At 47.6% G+C, this 10,897-nt stretch overlaps 1 protein-coding gene across 2 annotated transcripts in view; it reads left to right on the top strand.

Moving 5' to 3' along the window:
• The window catches only part of SPDYC (speedy/RINGO cell cycle regulator family member C), a 28,575-nt gene that overhangs the window by 1,096 nt on the left and 16,582 nt on the right, over nucleotides 1–10,897 (top strand). The window lies entirely within an intron of this gene.

The raw sequence follows: 10,897 nt of genomic DNA, 5'->3' as shown, positions 1-10,897 counted from the left end.
GGGTCTGTCTGATTCTAAATTCCCTAACTGGGAGTTGCCGCAGTGGCTCAGGGGAAACGAATCTGACTAGTATCCAGGAGGACGGAGGTTGGATCCCTGACCTCGATCAGTGGGTTAAAGATCATCTGGCGTTGCCCGTGAGCTGGGGTGTAGGTCACAGACGCCGCTGTGGCGCAGGCGCAGGCCGGCAGCTACAGCGCCAACTGGACCCCTAGCCTGGGAACCTCCATATGCTGAAGAAGCAGCCTTAAAAAAAAAAAAAAAAGAAAAAATCCAGAGCTGTTGGATTCTGCTGCTACTATCACCTGTTGACCTGAACTGGCCTGACCAGTTTAGCTTGTAACCTGCCACTGAGTTTGGCTACCCCGTATAGCCATCTGTGACTTTCTAGTGACTACATCTAGGGGCCAACGTTCAGTTTTTGCCTGTCTCAACCTCTCTCTCCCTCTTAAAAGTCTTCTCCCTGAGCTTCTGTTCCCTCCAGCATGCTTCTGCTTTCCCTTCCTTTTATTGAAATGTTGTCCACACTGGCCCCTTCTGTCTCTCTTCTCTTCGTGGTCCTCTCTGGTCTTGTGGTTTCACGCGCGCGCGCACACACACACACACACACACACATCCTGGTTGCTGCTGATTCCCATGTCGGGTCTTTGGCTGGGATCTTGCCTACTTTTAAACAATTCAATGTCCCTAGTCCTCCACACCAGTCCCAGCTCCAGAAACCTGGGCATCACATTCACCTCTCTCTCCATCTGTCACAAGTGTAATTCAGTCGGTTTATTCAGTTGTCTACAAATGTGTATCTTGTGCTGCCTGTTCTAGTAACTTTGGATGTCAGTGAACAAAACAAAGATCTTTGCTTTTGTGAGGTTTCCCCCGGTAGATGTGACGATAAACAGTTCCCATAAGTGCATTATTACCTAATAATGAAAGTTAGATGGTGCAGTAGGGGGAAAGTAGAGCAGAACAAAGGGGACCAAGAATGTGGTGGGGTCCTTGAAGCAGGTGTCAGTGAAACCGCCAGCATTAATGGGCTGAACCTAGCCAAAACCCAGATTGGGACTTAAACCCACAATTTTATTTTTATTTTTATTTTGTCTTTTTTTGGTCTTTTCTAGGGCTACACCCACAGCATATGGAAGTTCTCAGGCTAGGGGTCTAACTGGAGCTGTAGCCGCCGGCCTACACCAGAGCCACAGCAACACGGGATCTGAGCCACGTCTGCGACCTACACCACAGCTCATGGCTACACTGGATCCTTAACCCACTGAGCAAGACCCGCAACCTCATGGTTCCTAGTCGGATTCTTTTCTGCTGCGCCACAATGGGAACTCCCTAAACCTAGAGTTTTAAATCAGTATCATTTACCCGGTGCCTGGACTTACTGAGGTTCAGGATCTTTATGCCTCTGCGTAGAAGGAATTCAGCAAGAGACAAAGTGATAGGCAAGAAATAGATTTATTGAGATAGGATGCTTGTGAGAGATGCAAGCTGGCAGGCAAGAAGGCTCTGCCCTGGGGATTAGGTGAGCTATAGTTTTATCATCCAGGGGGAGTGGGAGTGGGAAAAGACCGCCTCTTGGCTCCTCCCTGTTATCCCATAAGGGAGTATTTGACCCTATAAGGTCAGGCTAGGCCTGTCCTGGTGCTTATTCAAATCAGCAGAAGGGCAGTCCTCAAACTCCTGCCCTAGGTCTCAACCTGAGTGCAGGCCTCACCCCATCCCCCACCCAATGACCTGAGCCATATCTCGAGCCTCCACTAGTCAAGCAAGCCTGCCCTGTTCTGATGGCTTTCTTGAGCAGTTACTAACTTACAGTGATCTCCCCAAATCCCCTAGGTTTCCCGCTCTATCTCTGATCCCTTATTGGGACTTAGGCAACTACCTGTGCCTATTCCATCCCCATCAGCAGCCGCAGTGAGAAAATGACCTTTGACCAAAGAAGTGAAGGAAGTAGTACCTGAGCCAAGTGGGATGTCTGGGTAAAGAGTTGCAGCTAGGGAAGTGTGGACTGGTCCTGGTTTGTTAGAGGAGGTGAGTGTGGCTGGACTAGAAATAGCAAAGAGAGTAGCGTGTGTGTGGAGGCGGCAGGGCCAGATGGTGTTGGCCATTATAGGACTTTAATTTTTACTCTGAATGATATGAGGAGCCATTGGATGGTATTGAGTAGAGATGTCACATGTTCTGTTTAGGTCTAAAAGGGTCCCTCCAGCTCCTGTGTTATAAGATGTAGTGGGATGGGGGGCAAGGGTTGGAGCAGGGAGATCAGCTAGGAGAGTCAAGCAGTAGGGTAGGCAAGATGCGAAGTCCTATTGTGTCTACCTCCTGAGTGTCTCTAGAATTCATTATTTCTCTTCCGTCTTCATCTCCTGGTCCTAGTTCAGACCATCAGTATCTCATGCCTAGGCAACTGCAACAGTCACTCAACCGGCCCCCTTTCCTATACTCTCCTCCCTATTTATTGTCCACATGTTGGCAAGAAAGCTACTCTGAAACTCAATTCATATTTTGTCTCCCTTTCCTAAATTCTGCCCTTCAGGCATATGTCCTGCCCCTGGGGGCCCAAAATGTACCATACATACCATGTCCCAAGTATGACCTTTTTTTTTTTTCTTCTGTCTTTTTGCCATTTCTTGGGCTGCTTCCACGGCATATGGAGGTTCCCAGGCTAGGGGTCTAATCGGAGCTGTAGCTGCCAGCCTACACCAGAGCCACAGCAACAGGGGATCCAAGCCGAGTCTGCAACCTACACCACAGCTCATGGCAATGCCGGATCGTTAACCCACTGAGCAAGGGCAGGGATCGAACCCGCAACCTCATGGTTCCTAGTCGGATTCGTTAACCACTGTGCCACGACGGGAACTCCCAGTATGACCTTTATTTTTGTATTGGTCTTTCATTCTCCATGGATCTCTCTCTCCTCAGTTATCATCACAGTAAACACTGCTCGACCCCCCAGTCGCCCCTTCCATGTGTTTCCACAGCACTTGGTGCTTCTCTGGTCATGGCTCTTGGCAATGGACTTAATTCTCACTTGCAGAGGTCCTGAACTTAAGGATGGAGGCCTGAGTCTTTTTTCCTCACACTGAATATAAGTAGATTTCCAGGCAAAGAATGTTACCAGGATTTAAAAAAAGGCATTTTATTATGATAAAAGGGTCAGTCAATCAAGAAGCTATATAAAAATCCTAAGCATTCATGCACCAAATAACAGAGTTTCAAATTACAAGAAGCAACAACTGGTTGAATTGCAAGGAGAAAGAGGCAAAGCCATAGCAATAGTCAAAGACTTTCAGAATCTTCCTTCATTAATTGATAGAACAATAAGTAGGCGGAAAATTAGCAAGACGATAGTAGACTTGAGCAACACAACTTGACCTTATTGATATTTATAGAACACTTCATCAAACATCAGCAGAGGACTTCCCGTCATGGTGCAGCGGAAATGAATCTGACTAGGAACCATGAGATTGCTGGTTCAATCCCTCGCCTCGCTCAGTGGGTTAAGGATCTGGCTTTGCTGTGAGCTGTGGTGTAGGTCACAGACGTGGCTCAGATCCTGCATTGCTGTGGCTGTGGCGTAGGCTGGTGGCTACAGCTCTGATTGGACCCCTAGCCTGGGAACCTCCTTATGCCATGGGAGGGGCCCTAGAAAAGGCAAAAATACAAAAAAAAAAAAAAAAAAAGAATTTCCAAGAAAACAGGAGTTCCCATTGTGGCGCAGCAGAAACTAATCTGACTAGAAACCATGAGGTTTTGGGTTTGATCCCTGGCCTTGCTCAGTGGGTCAAGGATCTGGTGTTGCCATGAGCTGTAGTGTAGGTCAGCAGATGTAGCTCCAATTGGACCCCTAGCCTCGGAACCTCCATATGCCATGGGTGTGGCCCTAAAAAGCAAAACAAAAAGCAAAACAACACAAAAGACATTCCAAGAAAACAAAAAATATATTAAAACTGACCCCAAATGAAATAGAAAATATGAATGGACCAATGAATATTTCTAAGATGACTGAGTTCTCTCCATCCCTCTTCCAGGGACAATTATTTATCCTTGTGGACAATAACTGGATTCCTACTTGACACCATACACAAAGATCAGTTCTAAGGAAAACTGATTCACTTAAATGTTGATAAGCAAAAAAAAAAAAAAAAAAAAAAAATTTCAGCTGTGCCCATGGCATGTGGAAGTTCCCAGGCCAGGGATCAAACCTGAGTCACAGCAGCTACCCAAGCTGCTGCAATGATGTCACTAGGTCCTTAATCTGCTGAGCCACAAGAGAACTCTGTTTGTTTTTGTTTTGTTTTTGTCTTTTTGCCTTTTCTGGGGCCACTCCTGCGGCATATGGAGGTTCCCAGGCTAGGGCTCCAATCGGAGCTGCAGCTGCCGGCCTACGCCAGAGCCACAGCAACGCAGGATCCGAGCCGCATCTGCAACCTACACCACAGCTCACGGCAACGCCGGATCCTTAACCCACTGAGCAAGGCCAGGGATCGAACCTGCAATCTCATGGTTCCTAGTCGGATTTGTTAACCACTGAGCCACGACGGGAACTCCAACTACAAGAGAACTCTAAAAAGCAAAAATTTTAAACTGTCAGAGGAAAATATAGGGAAATAAGAGGTAGGCAAGTATTTATTTCTTTAAAAAATTTTTTTGGCTGTGCCCATGGCATGCAAAATTTCCTGGGCCGGGGATCAAACCCAAACCACAGCAGTACCTGAGCCACAGTAGTGACAATGCCAGATCCTTAATCTGATGAGCCAGCCACCAGGCAATTCTATGTTTTCATTTTATCTTTACAACAAAGCCAATACCATTATTTTACAGATGAGAAGACTGAGCCTCAGCGAGGTTGAAGCATTTGGCCAAAGTCCCTTAGAATCTAAGTGTCGGACCCAGGGTTTGAATCTATCAGATTCTAATAGCACTCACTTTGACCACCATGGCTCTTAACCACAGGCCTTAAAAAGTCAAACTTGGGGAGTTCCCGTCATGGCTCAGTGGAAACGAATCTGATTAGCATCCTTGAGGACGTAGGTTCGATATCTGGCCTCACTCAGTAGGTTAAGGATATGGAATTGCCATGAACTGTAGTGAAATTTGCAGACGCAGCTTGAATCTGGAGTTGCAATGGCTGTGGTGTAGGCCAGCAGCTCCAGCTCCAACTGGACCCCTAGCTGGGAACCTCCATATGCTGTGGGTACAGCCCTAAAAAGACAAAAAAAAAAAAAAAAAAAAAAAATCAAGCTTGGGAATTCTTACTGTGGCCAACTGGGAATGCTGGGACAGGTTTGACCCCTGGCTGGGCACAGTGGGTTAAGGATCTGGTGTTGTTGCAGCTGCTACTTAGGTTGCAACTGTTGCTTGGATCTGATCTCTGGCCTGAGAATTCCATATATGGTGGGGTAGCCAAAAGAAAAAGTCAAGTTTGGAATCCCCTCGAGGTTCAGTGGGTTAAGGATCTGACATTGTCACTTCTGTGGCTCTGGTTACAGCTGTGGCTCAAGTTCGATCCATGGCCCAGGAGCTTCTACCTGCCATGGGTGCAGCCAAAAAAAAAAGTCAAGCTCTATGTAACTGCATGGGAAGTTGTCCATGCTGTTATTATGGGAAGAAAAAAAAAAAAGATTGTAAAATGGTTGTTCAATAAGATTCCAATAAGAGCATGAAGTATGAAAACATTTGGGGGGAATATTCACCAACTGTATTACTGGTTTTGTGGATGGAAGGGGATGGAGATACGTTTAGGTGTCTGTTTCTGGGTTATGTTATAAATTTCTGTAAGGTTGGATTTTCCACCAAGAAATGGGAGTCCTTTCATAAACAGAAAAAGAAATAAAAATTCAAGGGAATTCCTGTTGTGGCTCAGCAGGTTAAGAACCCAACTAGTATCCATGAGGATGTGGGTTGGATCCCGGCCTTGCTCAGTGGGTTAAGGATCTGGTGTTTCCATAAGCTTCGAGGTAGGTTGCAGATGCATCTTGGATCCTGCATTGCTGTGGCTGTGGAGTAGGCCAGAAGTTGCAGCTCTGATTCGACTCCTAGCCTAAGAACTTCCATATGCCACAGGTGCAGCACTAAAGGAAAAAAAAAAATTGTAAGGCTATCACACAGCCAGTGGTGCTGAGCTCTGACCTCATGCCAGGCATGTTTCTACTCCTCAAAACAGTCCGATGATCCAGGTACCACTCTCATACCTGTGTTATAGATGGGAAAACTGAGGCACAGAAAAATTGAATGACTTACCCAAGGTTTGCACAGCTATTACGGAAAGACAAAGTCAGCATTTAAACCAGGCAGCGTGGCCCCGCAGCCCCACTCTCATTCTCTGTCCTTTGCAACATGCCCATTTTCTCAATCCCTGTGACAACTTGCCATTTTATTTAATTTTTTGGTTCCACCCATGGCATGTGGAAGTTCCTGGGTCAGGACCAAAGCCATAGCAGTGACCTGAGCTACAGCAGCAGAATCCTTAGCCTGCTGAGCCAGGCAGCTCCAGCTCTGGCCATTTTGTTGATGAGAAAGCCAAGGCTCAGAGAGGCTAAGGAACTGAGCCTAAGACACCTGGAGCGCGGCTGAGCTGGGCCCCTGGCTGGTTCCCTGACACACCACAGTCCTTCTACTGAGCCTCTGGATCCCGCTGTCTGGTGCCAAATTCCCAGGGCCTGTGATGAGTTCCATCCCCAGTCTAAGCAGTGTCGGGGGGTAGGATGGGGAGGGGGGTGAGTCATTCCCAAGAGTCTCTGGGCAAAGACGGGGAACAGCTACCACTAGGCTAGACGGCCTGGGAATCCCTGGAGGGCAGAGCAGGATCAGCAGCCCAAGTCTCTGCCCGCTGCGGGGGACAGGCAGCCAGGTGTGAGGCCACGTCAGGACTCAACTTAGGCCACCGTGCACTTCAATTAAAGGAGCATAGAATACGGGGGACGGGTTCTGGGCCAGCACTTGTCACCCAAGTCTAGTACAGACCAAGAAGCGGGTAACTTGGGCAATCAGCTGGCACCTGGCCCATCAACACACTTTTATGGGACCTGTTAGGTTGTAGGCACAGGGTCAGGTGCTCAGTTGTGAGCAAAAAGACATCTGCCTTCATGAGCCTTCTTCCCCCCGGGGGCAAGAAATCTGGGGCACACGCCTTTCCCACCTCTCATGGATTCAGTCATTTATTCATCCAGCAAGTATTCAACAGGCCCGGTTCTAAAGCCCAGAGAATGTACTTGTGAACAAAATCAATGAACCTCCCTGCCCCTGTGGAGCACCCAGTCCATAAAAGACAACAAATAAGCAAGAAAACACAGAGGGAAGCGATGACTTCGGGAAACGAAAAGGGGAGGGGAGGCGACGCAGGTGAGGAGCCAGAGTGTTTGCATGAAGGAGAGACCATTCTATCAGAGCACGAGGTGTGTACAGATGTGGATTCAGGAAGATCCAGGAGCAGAAAGAGGGAAAGAGTACTGGGGGGGGGGGGTGAGGACTGGGGGGAAGTTGTGATCAGTTATCTCAGGAAGAGGGAAGAGGAACTTTGTAGAGAGCTGCTGCAGCAGGAGGGCCAGGAAGCACGAGTGTCCAAAGAATTTTGTGGTTTGTGGCCCTGAGATCAAAGTCAGACAACCCTCTGGTTATCTAATTTGCTTTCTCCTCTGGTGCAGGGAACCCAGTAGGTAGGGGGATGGGTTCAGCTGGGGGTTGGAGGCTCCCGGATGTGGTCATTTTAGAATATGTTCATTCATTCCTTTTTTTTTTTTTATTTTTTATTTTTTTCTGCAGCCCTGGCATGTAGAAGTTCCCAGGCCAGGAATTGAACCCATACCCCACTTGCGGCTTTCACTACAGCTGCAGCAACACTGGATCCTTAACCAGTTGCACCTCAAGAAACTTCCAGAATGTGTCCATACATTCTTTATTTTTTTTTTTACATTTTTATAATTAAAGTATAGTTGATTTACAATGTTGTGCCAATTTCTAAAAGGATCATGAATTTGCATGTCATATTTGTGCAGGGACCGTGAGAATCTCTGTATCGTTCCAATTTTAGTATGTGTGCTGCCGAAACAAGCACTGTCCATACATTTTTTATACTTCTCTTTTCAACAGGTGGAATCTAATTCCCCTCCCCGCGAGTATAAGCCAGACTCAGTGATTTGCTTGTAATGAATAGAGTAAAATAAAATTGATGGGGAGGTCCCGTCGTGGCTCAGTGGTTAACAAATCCGACTAGGAACCATGAGGTTTCGGGTTCCATCCCTGGCCTTGCTCAGCAGGTTAAGGCTCTGGCATTGCTGTGAGCTGTGGTGTAGGTTGCAGATGCGGCTCCGATTGGACCCCTAGCCTGGGAACCTCCATATGCCGCAGGAGCGGCCCAAGAAATGGTAAAAAGACAAAAAAATTAAATTAGAAAAATGTAAGCCATCAAGTTTTGGGGTAATTTTTACACAACAACAGTTAACACACCAGGTGTCTTGGATACAGTCTGGGCTTCCACCTGGTTATTTGAGAACCCAGGCTCCTTCTACCCTGTGGTCCTGCGATCCCCTAGGGGCCCTTGGAGTTCCCTGGAAATCTGCATTTGGCTGGAAGTCGGGGATATAGAAAGTGAGGCAGGTTGAAAGAGAGGGAGGTTTTCAAAGGTCACACCTGGTAAAGAATAATAAAAAGTAATGACGGAGTTCCCGTCATGGCTCAGCGGAAACAAATCTGACATTGATGAGGATGCAGGTTCGATCCCTGGCCTCGCTCAGTGGGTTAAGGATCTGGTGTTGCCATGAACTGTGGTGTAGGTCGCAGATGGGGTTTGGATCCCGTGTTGCTGTGGCTGTGGTGTAGGCCAGCAACTACAGCTCCGACTGGACCCCCAGCCTGGGAACTTTCACATGCCTCAGATGCGGCCCTAAAAAGACAAAAAAATAAAAATTAAAATTAAAATTAAAGAAGGTTAAGAATATGATTAGTGGTTAACGAATCCGACTAGGAACCATGAGGTTGCGGGTTCAGTCCCTGCCCTTGCTCAGTGGGTTAACGATCCGGCGTTGCCGTGAGCTGTGGTGTAGGTTGCAGACGCGGCTCAGATCCCGCGTTGCTGTGGCTCTGGCGTAGGCCGGTGGCTACAGCTCCGATTCGACCCCTAGCCTGGGAACCTCCATATGCCGAGGGAGCGGCCCAAGAAATAGCAACAACAACAACAACAAAAGACAAAAAGACAAAAAAAAAAAAAAAAAAAAAAAAAGAATATGATTAGTATCCATGACGCTGTGGATTCAGTCCCTGGCCTCACTCAGTAAGTTAAGGATCCGGTGTTGCCACAAGCTATGGGGTAGGTTGAGGATGCGGCTTGGATCTGGCGTTGCTGTGGCATAGGCCAGCCGCTGCAGCTCTGATTCGACCCCTAGCCTGGGAACCTCCATATGGCTGTAAGTGTGGCCGTTAAAAAAAAAAAAAAATGATGGACCCAAAAGATGATTAGAAGGCATGAGGGGAGCAGGGAATAGTGATCAGTGGGTAAACCCCTGGCCTGAATGTGTGAGTGTATTTTAGTCTTTTTTTTTTTTTTTTTTGCCATTTCTTGGGCCCCTCCCGCGGCACATGGAGGTTCCCAGGCTAGGGGTCCAATTGGAGCTGTAGCCGCCGGCCTACACCACAGCCACAGCAACGCTGGATCCGAGCCGCATCTGCAACCTACACCACAGCTCATGGCAATCCTTAATCCACTGAGCAAGGCCAGGGATCGAACCCGCAACCTCATGGTTCCTAGTCGGATTCGTTAACCACTGAGCCACGACGGGAACTCCAGTGAGTGTATTTTAGGAAACAGAGTCCCAGGGTGCCTGGTGATTGAGGAGAGAGGCTGAGAAGGGCTGAAATGACTCTGATGGGGTGGGGAGAGCCAGATCTTGCAGGGCCTGGTCAACAGCCTCTTGAGGATGTTAGGGTTTATGCTAGGGTCGTGGGGAGACTTTGCAGGGTCTAAGCAGGAGGTAGCTGAGCAGATGTGCATAGAGGGTGGACCTGGAGGAGGAAGGAGAGCTTCAACTGGAGCAGGAAGCGTGGTCGGGAAGCTGATGCAGCTGCTCAGGGAGAGAGAAAGAGAGTCCACTCTGGGCTGGGTGGGGTGGATGGAGACACTGAAGGGATGAAGGGCCGGGAAGCAGTATTTAATTAAGTGTGGGCGGGAGTGAGGTGTTGGGATGGAGGGAAGCCAACAGAAAGGGCCCCAGGGCCCCAGCCTTTATGTGGAAAATTGAATTATTCTCAAGGACGGGGGTTTACAGGCAACATATTGAATTCGCTCTGTAAAATAATGAAATACTTGATATGAACCAAATAACTGATGTCAAATCTGCATAAAGCAATGGTGCGAAACAATAAATACCCACTTGAGCAACAGAATTTTCACATGCCACGGGCACAGACTGTAAACAAACAAAAACTACACTCAGAGAACTATCACTCTTCCCTCATCCCTTTTCTGCAATCCCATTTCTAGATTCTTTCTACCCCCTTCCCACTTATTCCATGTAGGCAACAAATGTCATTAGTTCTGGTTTATCTTTCCTGTATTTATTTTTGCACAAATGAACAGATGTACATATATTTTCTCGTAATTTCTCCCTTCGTGTATAAAGGATAGCACACTATATACTCTTTAAAATTACTTTCTGGCAGTTCATACAGATCGTCTTCATTCTTTTTTTTTTTTTTTTTTTTTTTTTGTCTTTTTTTTTTGTCTTTTTGTTGTTGTTGTTGTTGTTGTTATTGTTGCTATTTCTTGGGCCGCTCCCGCGGCATATGGAGGTTCCCAGGCTAGGGGTTGAATCGGAGCTGTAGCCACCGGCCTACGCCAGAGCCACAGCAACGCGGGATCCGAGCCACGTCTGCAGCCTACACCACAGCTCACGGCAACGCC

The sequence above is a fragment of the Sus scrofa genome, chromosome 2, assembly GCF_000003025.6.
Source record: "Sus scrofa isolate TJ Tabasco breed Duroc chromosome 2, Sscrofa11.1, whole genome shotgun sequence".
Lineage (NCBI taxonomy): Eukaryota > Metazoa > Chordata > Mammalia > Artiodactyla > Suidae > Sus > Sus scrofa.
The sequence above is the reverse complement of the archived record's forward strand: the minus strand, read 5'-3'. Positions and strand labels throughout refer to the sequence as shown.